The sequence below is a fragment of the Neoarius graeffei genome, chromosome 19 (assembly GCF_027579695.1).
Source record: "Neoarius graeffei isolate fNeoGra1 chromosome 19, fNeoGra1.pri, whole genome shotgun sequence".
NCBI classification, from domain to species: domain Eukaryota; kingdom Metazoa; phylum Chordata; class Actinopteri; order Siluriformes; family Ariidae; genus Neoarius; species Neoarius graeffei.
The window spans coordinates 60,112,136-60,125,650 of record NC_083587.1 but is presented as its reverse complement, the minus strand read 5'-3'; the positions used below and the strand labels follow the sequence as shown (position 1 = coordinate 60,125,650).

Sequence of the window (13,515 nt, the reverse complement as noted above, 5' to 3'; positions counted from 1 at the left end):
TGAACGAAGAAGATTTCTGAAGACTTCAGAAAAAGCGTTGTTGATGCTCATCAGGCTGGAAAAGGTTACAAAACCATCTCTAAAGAGTTTGGACTCCACCAATCCACAGTCAGACAGATTGTGTACAAATAGAGGAAATTCAAGACCATTGTTACCCTCCCCAGGAGTGGTCAACCAACAAAGATCACTCCAAGAACAAGGTCTGTAATAGTTGGCGAGGTCACAAAGGACCCCAGGGTAACTTCTAAGCAACTGAAGGCCTCTCTCACATTGGCTAATGTTAATGTTCATGAGTCCACCATCAGGAGAACACTGAACAACAGTGGTGTGCATGGCAGGGTTGCAAGGAGAAAGCCACTGCTCACCAAAAAGAACATTGCTGCTCGTCTGCAGTTTGCTAAAGATCACGTGGACAAGCCAGAAGGCTATTGGAAAAATGTTTTGTGGATGGATGAGACCAAAACAGAATTTTTTGGTTTAAATGAGAAGCGTTATGTTTGGAGAAAGGAAAACACTGCAATTCCAGCATAAGAACCTTATCCCATCTGTGAAACATGGTGGTGGTAGTATCATGGTTTTGGCCCGTTTTGCTGCATCTGGGCCAGGACGGCTTGCCATCATTGATGGAACAATGAATTCTGAATTATACCAGCGAGTTCTAAAGGAAAATGTCAGGACATCTGTCCATGAACTGAATCTCAAGAGAAGGTGGGTCATGCAGCAAGACAACAACCCGAAGCACACAAGTCGTTCTACCAAAGAATGGTTAAAGAAGAATAAAGTTAATGTTTTGGAATGGCCAAGTCAAAGTCCTGACCTTAATCCAATTGAAATGTTGTGGAAGGACCTGAAGTGAGCAGTTCATGTGAGGAAACCCACCAAGTTGAAGCTGTTCTGTACAGAGGAACGGGCTAAAATTCCTCCAAGCCGGTGTGCAGGACTGATCAACAGTTACCGGAAACGTTTAGCTGCAGTTATTGCTGCACAAGGGGGTCACACCAGATACTGAAAGCAAAGGTTCACATACTTTTGCCACTCACAGATATGTAATATTGGATCATTTCCCTCAATAAATAAATGACCAAGTATAATATTTTTGTCTCATTTGTTTAACTGGGTTCTATTTATCTACTTTTAGGACTTGTGTGAAAATCTGATGATGTTTTAGGTCAGATTTATGCAGAAATATAGAAAATTCTAAAGGGTTCACAAACTTTCAAGCATCACTGTATAAACGACAAACAGGAGACCACAACAAGCTGGGACAATCTCTCTCTCTCTCACACACACACGAGCAAAGAACAGCCCAGAACCAGACGAGAAATAAGGCAGTAAAAACAAGTGCAGCCCCAGATAAATAACCACCCAGCCATGTTCCAATAACACGCCTCTTAAAAAGAGCCTCTGATTTGGAACGGCACCAGCTGAACGGTGTGGATGGAGAATCTCGCCGTTACCGAGGCATCTTTCAGGCCGTAATCAGAGTCCTGCTTAATTGGCTGTGTCTGGAGTTTATAGGCCGCCGTAATGAACGGGAATAAGAACAGGAGCCTGAGGCGCAAGCGATGAGGACCTGCAGGATGCAGCGAAACGCTTATCGTACTCCTTTCACTCAAGTACACAAGCATACAGATGGTGTCTGGTGCATCCTGTTTCTATTAGCTCAAAATGGAAGGGGGCCAGAAAAGGCTCCGATATCGGAAACGAGACAAGAGCGAGAAAGAATGAGATCAGCTCTGCAGGAAAGGGCAACTCAGCTCATTCAAAAGTCGACATCAAGATTAGAGCAAATTGGATTTTTCCGAGTCACTCTTCACTTCTGGGCCTGTGCCGACTCTACTGCTGTGCTTGCTTGTGGGTGGGGCCTGTACAGTATCACCCCTCAAAGTCATATTTTCAGAAACCGTCAGAGCCACGAACAGCTTCTGAAGCGAACTAGTGCAACACAAAAGAAAAGGATGCACTAATCCCGGAGTAAAATTAATTCACTTGAGGGATGTTCACACGGCAACTTTTACTCCGGTGTAGCACCGGGGCTGCCCCGGTAGAGCGTTCACACGGTACAAAGTTATACCGGTGTCGCCCCTGAAAGCTGCTTAAACCGGTGCAAATCTAACCCTGCTCGGGAGGTGGTTTAAGAAATTTACTCCGGAGTAAATGCTAGTTTGCAGGGCAGCACTGATATAAAATGGGACGTCTGAACGCTACAGGGGTAGATCCGCTACGCGTGAGGAGAGTTGATTACATACGGGCATTGCATAATTTGCATCCTGGTATTTTGCGCTTCCAAAATGGCGAATATCAACAACAGAACTGCGTGTCTTCCAGTGTTGCCAGATTGGGCGGTTTTAAGTGCATTTTGGCGGATTTGAACATATTTTGGGCTGGAAAACGTCAGCAGTATCTGGCAACACTGGTGTCTTCATCCACGTTGTTTTCCCGGCGCTTGGTGATGCCATGACAACCGGGAAAAGGAAGTACATTTTCACGCATGCGCATATTTAATTTCCGCATTATTACTATCGTATAGCACGGTCGCGAAAACTGCTGTGTGAATGCAAGTGGGGCTGCACCGGTGCTAACACACTTCTCTCTAGTAAGCAGGTTTGTGACGTGTGAACGCTCCACAAAATTTACACCGGTGTAAGATATATCGCAACAAAATACATCGGTGCAGCATCGATGCAAATATGTGCCGTGTGAACACCCCTTAATTTGTCACGTCACATCCAAAGCAAGATTATTGTACTCGCTACATCACCTCACTCACTCGAGGCACCAACGATCTCTGCTTCATCCTTTCAAGCTTGATGTTTCTTCGCAATGCCTCGAAATACATCAAATGAGAAGCTGTATCTTATATTGTATTCTATCCACGTTCACTGGATATGAGCAATGGCGTGCTCCGATTGATTGGCTACTCGACTACTAGGATATCAGTTCATATACCGCGAGCAGAGAAAAACAAAAACGGCAGAACGTGTTGCCGAAACAACCGAGGACGGAATAAAAACTACTCGAAGAACGAAACCTTAAAAAATAAAGGCAACAAAATATGGAATGAAAGTATTTGATGGCAAGAACGCATCTTCTTTTTACAACCCCGATTCCAAAAAAGTTGGGACAAAGTACAAATTGTAAATAAAAACGGAATGCAATAATTTACAAATCTCAAAAACTGATATTGTATTCACAATAGAACATAGACAACATATCAAATGTCGAGACATTTTGAAATTTCATGCCAAATATTGGCTCATTTGAAATTTCATGACAGCAACACATCTCAAAAAAGTTGGGACGGGGCAATAAGAGGCTGGAAAAGTTAAAGGTACAAAAAAGGAACAGCTGGAGGACCAAACTGCAACTCATTAGGTCAATTGGCAATAGGTCATTAACATGACTGGGTATAAAAAGAGCATCTTGGAGTGGCAGCGGCTCTCAGAAGTAAAGATGGGAAGAGGATCACCAATCCCCCTAATTCTGCACCGACAAATAGTGGAGCAATATCAGAAAGGAGTTCGACAGTGTAAAATTGCAAAGAGTTTGAACATATCATCATCTACAGTGCATAATATCATCAAAAGATTCAGAGAATCCGGAAGAATCTCTGTGCGTAAGGGTCAAGGCCAGAAAACCATACCGGGTGCCCGTGATCTTCGGGCCCTTAGACGGCACTGCATCACATACAGGCATGCTTCTGTATTGGAAATCACAAAATGGGCTCAGGAATATTTCCAGAGAACATTATCTGTGAACACAATTCACCGTGCCATCCGCCGTTGCCAGCTAAAACTCTATAGTTCAAAGAAGAAGCCGTATCTAAACATGATCCAGAAGCGCAGACGTCTTCTCTGGGCCAAGGCTCATTTAAAATGGACTGTGGAAAAGTGGAAAACTGTTCTGTGGTCAGACGAATCAAAATTTGAAGTACTTTATGGAAATCAGGGACGCCGTGTCATTCGGACTAAAGAGGAGAAGGACGACCCAAGTTGTTATCAGCACTCAGTTCAGAAGCCTGCATCTCTGATGGTATGGGGTTGCATTAGTGCATGTGGCATGGGCAGCTTACACATCTGGAAAGACACCATCAATGCTGAAAGGTATATCCAGGTTCTAGAGCAACATATGCTCCCATCCAGACGACGTCTCTTTCAGGGAAGACCTCGCATTTTCCAACATGACAATGCCAAATCACATACTGCATCAATTACAGCATCATGGCTGCGTAGAAGAAGGGTCCGGGTACTGAACTGGCCAGCCTGCAGTCCAGATCTTTCACCCATACAAAACATTTGGAGCATCATAAAACGAAAGATACGACAAAAAAGACCTAAGACAGTTGAGCAACTAGAATCCTACATTAGACAAGAATGGGTTAACATTCCTATCCCTAAACTTGAGCAACTTGTCTCCTCAGTCCCCAGACGTTTACAGACTGTTGTAAAGAGAAAAGGGGATGTCTCACAGTGGTAAACATGGCCTTGTCCCAACTTTTTTGAGATGTGTTGTTGTCATGAAATTTAAAAATCACCTAATTTTTCTCTTGAAATGATACATTTTCTCAGTTTAAACATTTGATACGTCATCTATGTTCTATTCTGAATAAAATATGGAATTTTGAAACTTCCACATCATTGCATTCGATTTTTATTTACAATTTGTACTTTGTCCCAACTTTTTTGGAATCGGGGTTGTATTTTTCAAGAATTATCATCGCATTCTTCACAAATTGCTCCGGTCATTTCGCCCGTTTGTTTGCATTCTTCATCGTTAAGCGTTCAAATTTGTTGAATTTTTTTTTTTAGACTGGTTCAAAAGCTCAAAGACGTTTGAAAATTACAGAACTGAAATGTCCAAGGAAGAATTACATAAACGACTAAAGCTATTTTATACCTTGGCACGACAGCAAGACGGCACTTTCTACAAAAAAAAAACCTACCCCGGACACGAAAAGTCAATTCGTTAGCCTTTCAGGTGTTCAGTGCGTCTTTCTTTTTAAATCTTACACTTTTAATGAAGCAAACCTGGCGGCCATGTTTGTGTACAAATTGTCACAGTCGCTCACTCGCGCGGAAGTTTTACATCTCCGATGTGTCTCTTTTCCAGTTTTTTGATGTCCGTTGACATGTTTTTCTCTTGTAAAAATGCATGAAGAATATATAATGAAGTTTTGATAGCCTTTCGGGTGTTCGGTGCGTCTTTAGTTTCAGTTTATTTATTTAGCGTTTAAACCGAGCACTGGATTAGCCTCGTCTTCTCTCTTTCCCGGCCGACAAAGAAATGATTGTGCGCGTGTGCAACAGAAAAGTTGTGTCACTGGATTTTTGCATGAGCTCCGATGTGTGACGTCATATTGGCTTGACAGCGTGCAATATTGTAACAATATTGCACACTCATTCTCCATTGGGGAGAGTGGCGTAATACATGTTGGATAAGTGATATGATAAGAATATTGCATGTTATCAATAAACCCACTAGAAGGGAACGGAACACACGTTTTTATTCCATGGAAAAAGTGTCCTGGTGTGTACAACAATTCCCGATATTTCACTCCAATGACATCATTCCTGGTGTTTTCCCGCTGACTAGATGCGCATTGTTAAAATGGCGCACCGGTTCAAAATTAAATTTTTGATTAACTTGCGGTTTGTTTTTTTTTTTAAATCGCTGTGTCCGTATAATCTAAAGAACATTTCACAATGGCGCGAGGATATGAAGTTTATCTTCTCGTGTTGAAAATATTTTCACTCATTCACCTGTGAATATATTCACCACACGAAGATAAACTTTATATCTTTGTGCATCTGCGTAATATCCTCTATATGCATCGCACCCGATGCCGAAGCTCAGCGATGTTACACGCCACGCCTCTGGTTGCGGGACGCTGTGCAAAAAGGCACACCAGCTTTATGCCAACTTTATTTAGTTCAGTGTAAACAACAAAAGTCAGGACATTCAGGAAGCGTCTTGATAGTAATATTGTGGAATATTTGCGTAAAAAAGGGCTAATATTTGCAATCAGTGCATGGACTGCTAGTTTGTTTATTTCACTTGTTACTAGATTGTTCAAAAATCCTTTTTTTTTTCCCAATTGTGGTCCACAATGTGCATGAATCATGCCCTCACTGAATCTGAAAGCAAGTGCATGCAGTTCATTGCAGAGAAATCTGCAGAAGTTTGCACTCAAATGACAAAAAAACAAATGTGATTCGTTGAGACAGGAAAAATGAGATCTGAACAAAAAGCCTTGGAACAGAAAAGCAGACAAAAAAGCCAAATGCAGAAACAGGGAGGACGAAAATCAACTGTCGAGAGATTAATCTTAACATTCAACTTAATACACTGATGAGTGAGATTTCGTCCAGGGCAAACCCAAACGATCCAGAGAAAATCGTCAATTCAAAAAACAGGAACATCTTGCCAAACAATTCTTCAATACTGCAGGAAACAGAAGCAGCCTCAGCTGTTTATAAGGGTTCATCAAGACGCTAAACCTAAACCTGGTCTTGGCTCAGTCAGGGCCTGGGAGATGAGACCCAGCAGAATTGGATCTTACATAAAGACTGAAAGGTGATAAAGAAATGCACAGCTGTCGCACACTCGCACAGGAACTCATCCTGCCGTCATATACAGTACATCCAGATCAGATGAGTGCTGAAGACGTCGGGATTAGGGCCATTATTAAAAAATGTTCTGTTTCCGGTCCACCGGCTGGGTGAGTGCCGTTTGTGCGGTTGGAATTATTTTTTTAACACCGGTTTTTTGACATTTTTTTCAGGTTCGTAAATCTAAAATCGAACTTGGCATTTACGCATTCTGCGCAGAATATAGAATCGAATCAGCTCTGCGCATGCACCGTGCGGCACAAAAAAATGGCAGCCACCATGAAGGAAGGAGATCCGGAGTTTTCAAACATTTGCTTAAGTGTGAAATCGCAAAATGGTATTCTAGCGAACAACAAAATAGTAAAGATTCAGAAAAACAAATCATTTAGTGATCATTTTAATAGTGTAATTTCATCCGAACTAGGCCTAATGGTCTATTTAAATCACGGGCGATTGCTCTAAGACAACGAGGGAGGCTCAGCCTCCTCTAAAAATGACGAACATCGTGTAGGATGAATTGCGCTAGGCTTATGTTATAGCCGACCTTATAACATTGCTATTTCAGATCCAGAATCATAGAAATATATGTGCTCAACCCAACTACAGTGCGAAATCATTCCGTTATAACTTTCCCCAGTTCGCCTAATGTGTGCGTGAGTTTTTCCCCCTCGTGACAGCGCGATGCAGCCCAGCCTCAATGGACTTCAATGGCATTTGGGAGCTATGGGCTTTTCAATCTCAAAATGCAAGACGGTTATTGGACAAATACTGCGAAAACGCCCGCCCACGGACTCCCAGCCTCACATGGGAGGGACATGGCAGTTTCCGCGAGGAGACTGGTGATTGGTGAAAGTGGCCGGATATTTTCTTTGATTGACAGCTCGTTTCAAATATAAACAGGCAGCGGTGAATCTCAGTTCAGTCCCATGCGGATTCGCAAGTGCTGTGGTGTATTGTAAGAGATCGGCTTACATTTCGATTTCATTCATTACATACGGTTTCTACCAGCTTTTTTAGTTTGTATATATTTTCATTGTAAATAAAGTGTAAATATAGTGTTGTCAAGTTTGCTGTCTTAGTTCCAGAAATTTCGTTTATTTGAATGACTGAACTTGAACTTGAGGGGGCTAGTCAGCTAGCAAGAAAGCTGCGCACGGATGCCAAGCATTACTGATTTAATTTTGGCGAAGCCATTTGCCAGTCTTCCTTTCGAGGCTAAAATTAAAATTAAAGAGCAGGGTAGACCAACGCCTCAAATTGACTTGGTGAAAAAGGTAGGGAATAATACTCGTTCCTTTCAGCTCTCCTGGTACGAGAAAGTGAATTGGCTAACAGCAAGTGACCCACATCAACAACAGTAAATAGGCTACTTTAGTAATATGTCATGGATGGACCAAAAATATAGAATCTATTTAAAATGTTTATGCTGAGTATATTATATTGGAATATATGTTTTTCTGGATATGAATTAAACACAGCTACAATTTGGAAAACATTTTTAAACAAACACAGCCGAGAACATTTCACACTACAGACCTGGATTAAAAGTGAAGGGTTATCAAAATTGTCAATAAAACATTTCTCAGTCAAAATAAGTAAAATATAGGGAAAGTGTCATTGAATGAAATGTGTGGCACCCAGCTCTATGTTTGGCTCCCCAAGGTCAGTGCTTGTGCCTATTCCAGAACACTCTGCTGTTACTGCTGAGGTTCCTGACAAAGAGCTGCTTTCAATAATGATCAATTTTTAAACAACATGCCACAATTTTAAAATATAAAATGTTAAAATATATCCCCCCAACACCACCATCATGTATATTGGACAGTAGGCTAATGGGCCAAAAGAACCTGTTATTTCACAGTTTGTGACCCTGCCAACAATCAGCCAGATCAGAGGCAAGAGTATGGGCAAAACTGATGTTTTTTCTTTTAAAATCTGGAAATATCGTAACCGACCAGCCTCCCCTGTTTGAAAGACGACCAGCCGCAACTGATTTAGAACTACAAAAAAGTCCGTGTGTCGGACCATCACAAACCATTACTGGAAAATTCGTTTGATCTTGATCCATCCGAGACGTTACAAACAGCTTTTGAGTTTTGTTATGCGAAATTCATTACCTCCTTTGTTCATGACCCTGACAGATCTGTAGGAGAACCTAATAGATCTATTCAAACTGTCATATTTTATTAAATGTGTCTGCTTTTCTAATAAAAAAGTACTGAAAGAAAAAGCAAACACAGCATTGCGATTTCTTATCCATCCATATTATATATATATATATATATATATATATATATATATATATATATATATATGGATGGATAAGAAATCGCAATGCTGTGTTTGCTTTTTCTTTCAGTACTTTTTTATTAGAAAAGCAGACACATTTAATAAAATATGACAGTTTGAATATATATATAAAAAATATATATAAAAAAATATATATATATATATAAAAAAATCCCCCCCTCCCTACTGAAAATTTTTTAAGGATGGGCTTATCCACCAAGCTCTGGATTGTCTTCATAGCAGGTTCGCATACTGATCCGGCGCTTCACATCAGAACGTTCTTGCAGTTTTTCATCTCCTGTGTGTAGGCAGCTGGAGATCATCTTTTGCCAAGACGGCACTGTTTAGCATAATTGTGCAAATTATGTGATGGAGAAAATATATATGTTTCTTTTTCCCATCTTGCCAGATGTTGAGAAACATTAATGGAGTGCACAGAATGAACTTTATCATCACTACGGTTTCGCTTTAGCGACGTCTTGTATGCCCACACAGCTTCACAGGCCAACATCTAACCTCACCACCACCCAAGACTTGGCAGTCCAGGAACAGGAATGAAGAACAGAGAGCCAGTTTGTCATGAAAGTCTTGGCTGTTTTTTCTTCAGTGAAATGTGTGAAAGTAAAGAATTAAGTCATGCAGTAGAAGCTAAACAAACAAGTGATGCCAAATCACCCAGCCTCAACAGGCAGACGAGAGGGGAAGGGAAAAAAAAAAATAAAAGACTACCTTCTGCTTTCTTAACAGCTATATTGCAACAAAAACACTCATTCTTTATCCCTGTCAAAGTTCTTAAACGCTGTACAGGACAGCCCGCAATCTTTAGCTTCATAGCAAATAAGGTGAAAGGGTCACCTGGATTTAAAGCATAACTCCTTAATGCTCGACCTCCTTCATAATTTAAAACAGCCAGATTAGAAGTAATGAACAATCACAACCTGAGATCATGACCACCTAAAGGGATTGTGTTTAATGAGCTTTTCGGAGAACAATCCTCCAGAAAGCCGAAAAAATAAAAAAAACTACAGGGAAGCAAGTATGGAAATCACATTTGCATAACTTCTACCAGCTTCTATTAATCATCTGCAAGGTTACTTTTTCAAGGTGAATTAATTATTCAGGGCTTCCTTACATGCTATGCTGCCCTCCCCACCATGCCAGGACCTGAACCCAGGCAGCCTTCCATCCCAGTACTAACCAGGCCTTTAAGATGTATTGGGTGGCGCCGATCTCCGTTTTTATAGCCCTCAGCCTCTCGTCTATTCCATAGCTAGGGTTACGGCAGGGGCTGGCTTTCTGGTAACCGTGAGAGTTCGACTTCCTGCTTGCATCTGCATTGTGGCACCTCGCCGTTTTTATGAGGTCTTTAGCATGATCCGACCATGAGTAGAACTGGTGATCTCCCGGTCAAGAGGTGGACACGCTAACCAAGTTGTATACTGTTCTTACTCATCAGGTGACATTGGGCATACCTAACAAACTGTGTTCCCCCTCCCCCCCAAACTCTGCCTGTCCCTCTGAGTTACACGTCAATCCTGAGATCGAGATCCTGACTTCTTCTGCTCCTCGGACCTGCCTGATCCATCCTGATGTCCTGCGTCTAGCTGGAGTCTCATCACATCGGTCCTGTAGAGGACGACCCCATATGGACAGTCGAAAGTCGCACTTGGAGGACGCTCTGGACACTTAGGGCCTCTGCATGCTCTTGCGACAAGGCTTTCGCAGATAGCTTTTCGCAGACAGTTGTAATTTATCGTTGAGCGGGGAGTAATAGGCGTGCGCGATGTTATTCACCACCACAACGCAAGGGGGCGCGAAGAATCACTAGGAGTAGTTGGTGGGTGTGGTTAGTGGAGTGTTTATCCTCCGGTTACTTATAATGACTAGAACTGGAGTCGTATAGATGTACGTACTTCCTCACTTCCTCGATCAACCACTCTTCGTGCTGCTCCATCTTCGCTCGTGTTTTTAAAAATGGCGGTCATGAAAACAAACCAAACCAGGAAAGTAGGGAAGCGGAAGTGTGTGTACAGTGGATGTAGAGTGGACCAATCAGAGCCCTCGTCTGCGACGCTGTCTGCGAGGCTTCTGCGGTGGTCACAAATTTTGGGAGGTGCGCGCAGAGCGTCTGCGAAGGTGGGGGGGGCTACGCAGACGCCATCTGCGACGCTATCTGCGAGGACTGGGTTGTCAGCATAAATTGGCCTTTACAGTAATGCTTTTATGCTGGAGGACTACAGTTGACTTGCTAACTTTAGGACTGCAGTTGTCATCAACAGTTTTGCACTCAAGTTATCATCAATGAACAGTTTATAATTTCAACGAAACAGACTTCAGGTTGAAACTGTTAAAATCCCACTATCTGTTATCACCCAAATGAGGATGGGTTCCCTTTTGAGTCTGGTTCCTCTCGAGGTTTCTTCCTCATGTCATCTGAGGGAGTTTTTCCTTGCCACCGTCGCCACAGGCTTGCTCATTGGGGATGGATTAGGCAGCTGGGCCATAGAAGGTTCACGCTGCACGCTGCATGCTGCACACTACACGCTACACGCGTGTAAAGAAAAGTGGACAAACGTAGCATGACTTGCTCTGGGCCATAGAACGGCGTTCACGTTGCACGCTGCACGCTGCACACTTCACGCGTGAAGCGAGAAATGAACATGCACACTTTTTTCTAGGCGTGAAGATGGAAATTCCAGTCAATGCATGCGGTCACCGCCGCGCCAGCCAATCAGAACGGGTCTAGGGAGATAACGCTATGCTTTCAGGGGAAAACTTCAGAAAAAATATAATTGAATGGTATAATTGAAAAATAGTTCATCGGGATTGTCAAGCAAATTATAGAATGTTCGGTGAAATTCACCACGGGTTTCTCTCAGAAGGAAGTGTTCTCGGCTCCAAATTCTGTTCCTTTTTCTCTTCCTCTGTCTCAGTAAAAGCAGAATGAGGCAATCGTCGTCATCCGAAGAGTCCATATTGTTGGTTACTCGGTCAAAGTAGAACAGACGCAACACGTGAACATCCAAGCATGAAGTTTAATGGCCCAGGGTCCGGTTCTTCACGTGAACGTGTAGCGTGTAGCGTGCAGCATGCACCTTCTATGGCCCAGCTGCCTTAGGGATAAAGTCAGCTCATGTTTAAAAAGTCACTAAGATTCTGTAAAGCTGCTTTGTGACAATGTCTATTGTTAAAAGTGCTATAAAACTAAACTTGAAACTTGGCTAACCACGAGGCGAAATCGCTGTCTTCTTGACATGTACCCAGGACTTATTCTGGATTTGTATTGAGGAGGGGTTAGATTGAAAGACCAAATGCCTTCTTTGTGCCTAATGGTTAGAGAAGAAGCTTTGGGACCAAAAGTTCGTTTGATTCCCTAGACTAGCAGGAATGGCTGAAGTGCCCTTGAGGCAAGGCACTTAACCCCAACTGCTCCCCAGGTACGTTGTCCGTCACTCTGGATAAGAGCATCTGCTAAATGCCTGTAAATGTAACGTAATGTAAGGTATACCCAAAGGTATATGGATGCCTGATAATCAAACCTACATGTGGTTCTTCCACAAATTGTTGCCACCAAGTTGGAAGCACACAGTTGTGTTGAATATTTGTTTGCTGTTGCGTTAAGATTTCCCTTCACCGAGACCCAACCCAAGAGACCCAAACCTGTTCCAGCATGACAAAGCCCCTGAGCACAAAGCAAGCTTCATGAAGATATGGTTCATCAAGAATTCCAGTGTCGTGCACAGAGCCCTGACCTCAACCCCACTGAACACCTTTGGGATGAACTTGAACACTGACTGCAGCCCAGATCTCATCACCTGATATCATTAATGCTCTTGTGGCTGGATGATCACAAATCCCCACAGCCACACCCCAAAACCTAGTGGAAAGACTTCCCAGAAGATATCTTATAATAAGAGCAAAAAGGGAATAAATCTGGAACTGGATGTTCACCAAGCACCTACGGAGGTACTTTTTGCCACCTAGCATCGACACTTTCTTCATGAAAACATGTCTATAGATGGTTTTGTAAACGACCAACCTTTTCCCTGTTATGGTGAAGTAGCAAGTAAAATGACAAATTCCACTGATCAAGTTCCTTCCGGCCCAACCCATGTCATGGACTTGAAGATGGTTTACTTCAAATAATCAAATCAAAAGATCAAATAAAACTGGTGGTCTGCAGTCGAAGCAGATCAGAGCTCAACCAACAGTCTGTTTTCTGGACTGGGATACAAGGAACATGAATGGTTGAACTTGTTACTTTACTTCCTGTACCAAATTATGGTCAATTTTATTTGTGAATCACACAAAAGGATGAAAAATCTGCTCACACATTGACCACGAAGACAGGACCAGACTCAAAAAACAGCTTTCATGTTGTATCAGCTTGATGTAGCAAACAAAACTCTCAACACGAGCCATCACAGATCCAAAAAATATGCGCAAATATGAAAAATTCCCTTCAGGTACAACTTAAAGGACACTAAAAATCAAAGGCTAAACACAAACCAGGGAATCAAAAATGGAGTCATTGTGATTGCTATCTGATTTTAACTGAAAGTAGCTCGCACTTTCTCGCATGGCACACCGGACTGAATAAACTTGCCTGTGGCTGGGG

At 42.3% G+C, this 13,515-nt stretch overlaps 1 protein-coding gene across 1 annotated transcript in view; it reads right to left on the bottom strand.

Moving 5' to 3' along the window:
* eif3ha (eukaryotic translation initiation factor 3, subunit H, a) overlaps window positions 1–13,515 on the bottom strand; it is a 127,983-nt gene that overhangs the window by 56,536 nt on the left and 57,932 nt on the right. The gene's annotated exons all lie outside the window — the stretch shown is intronic.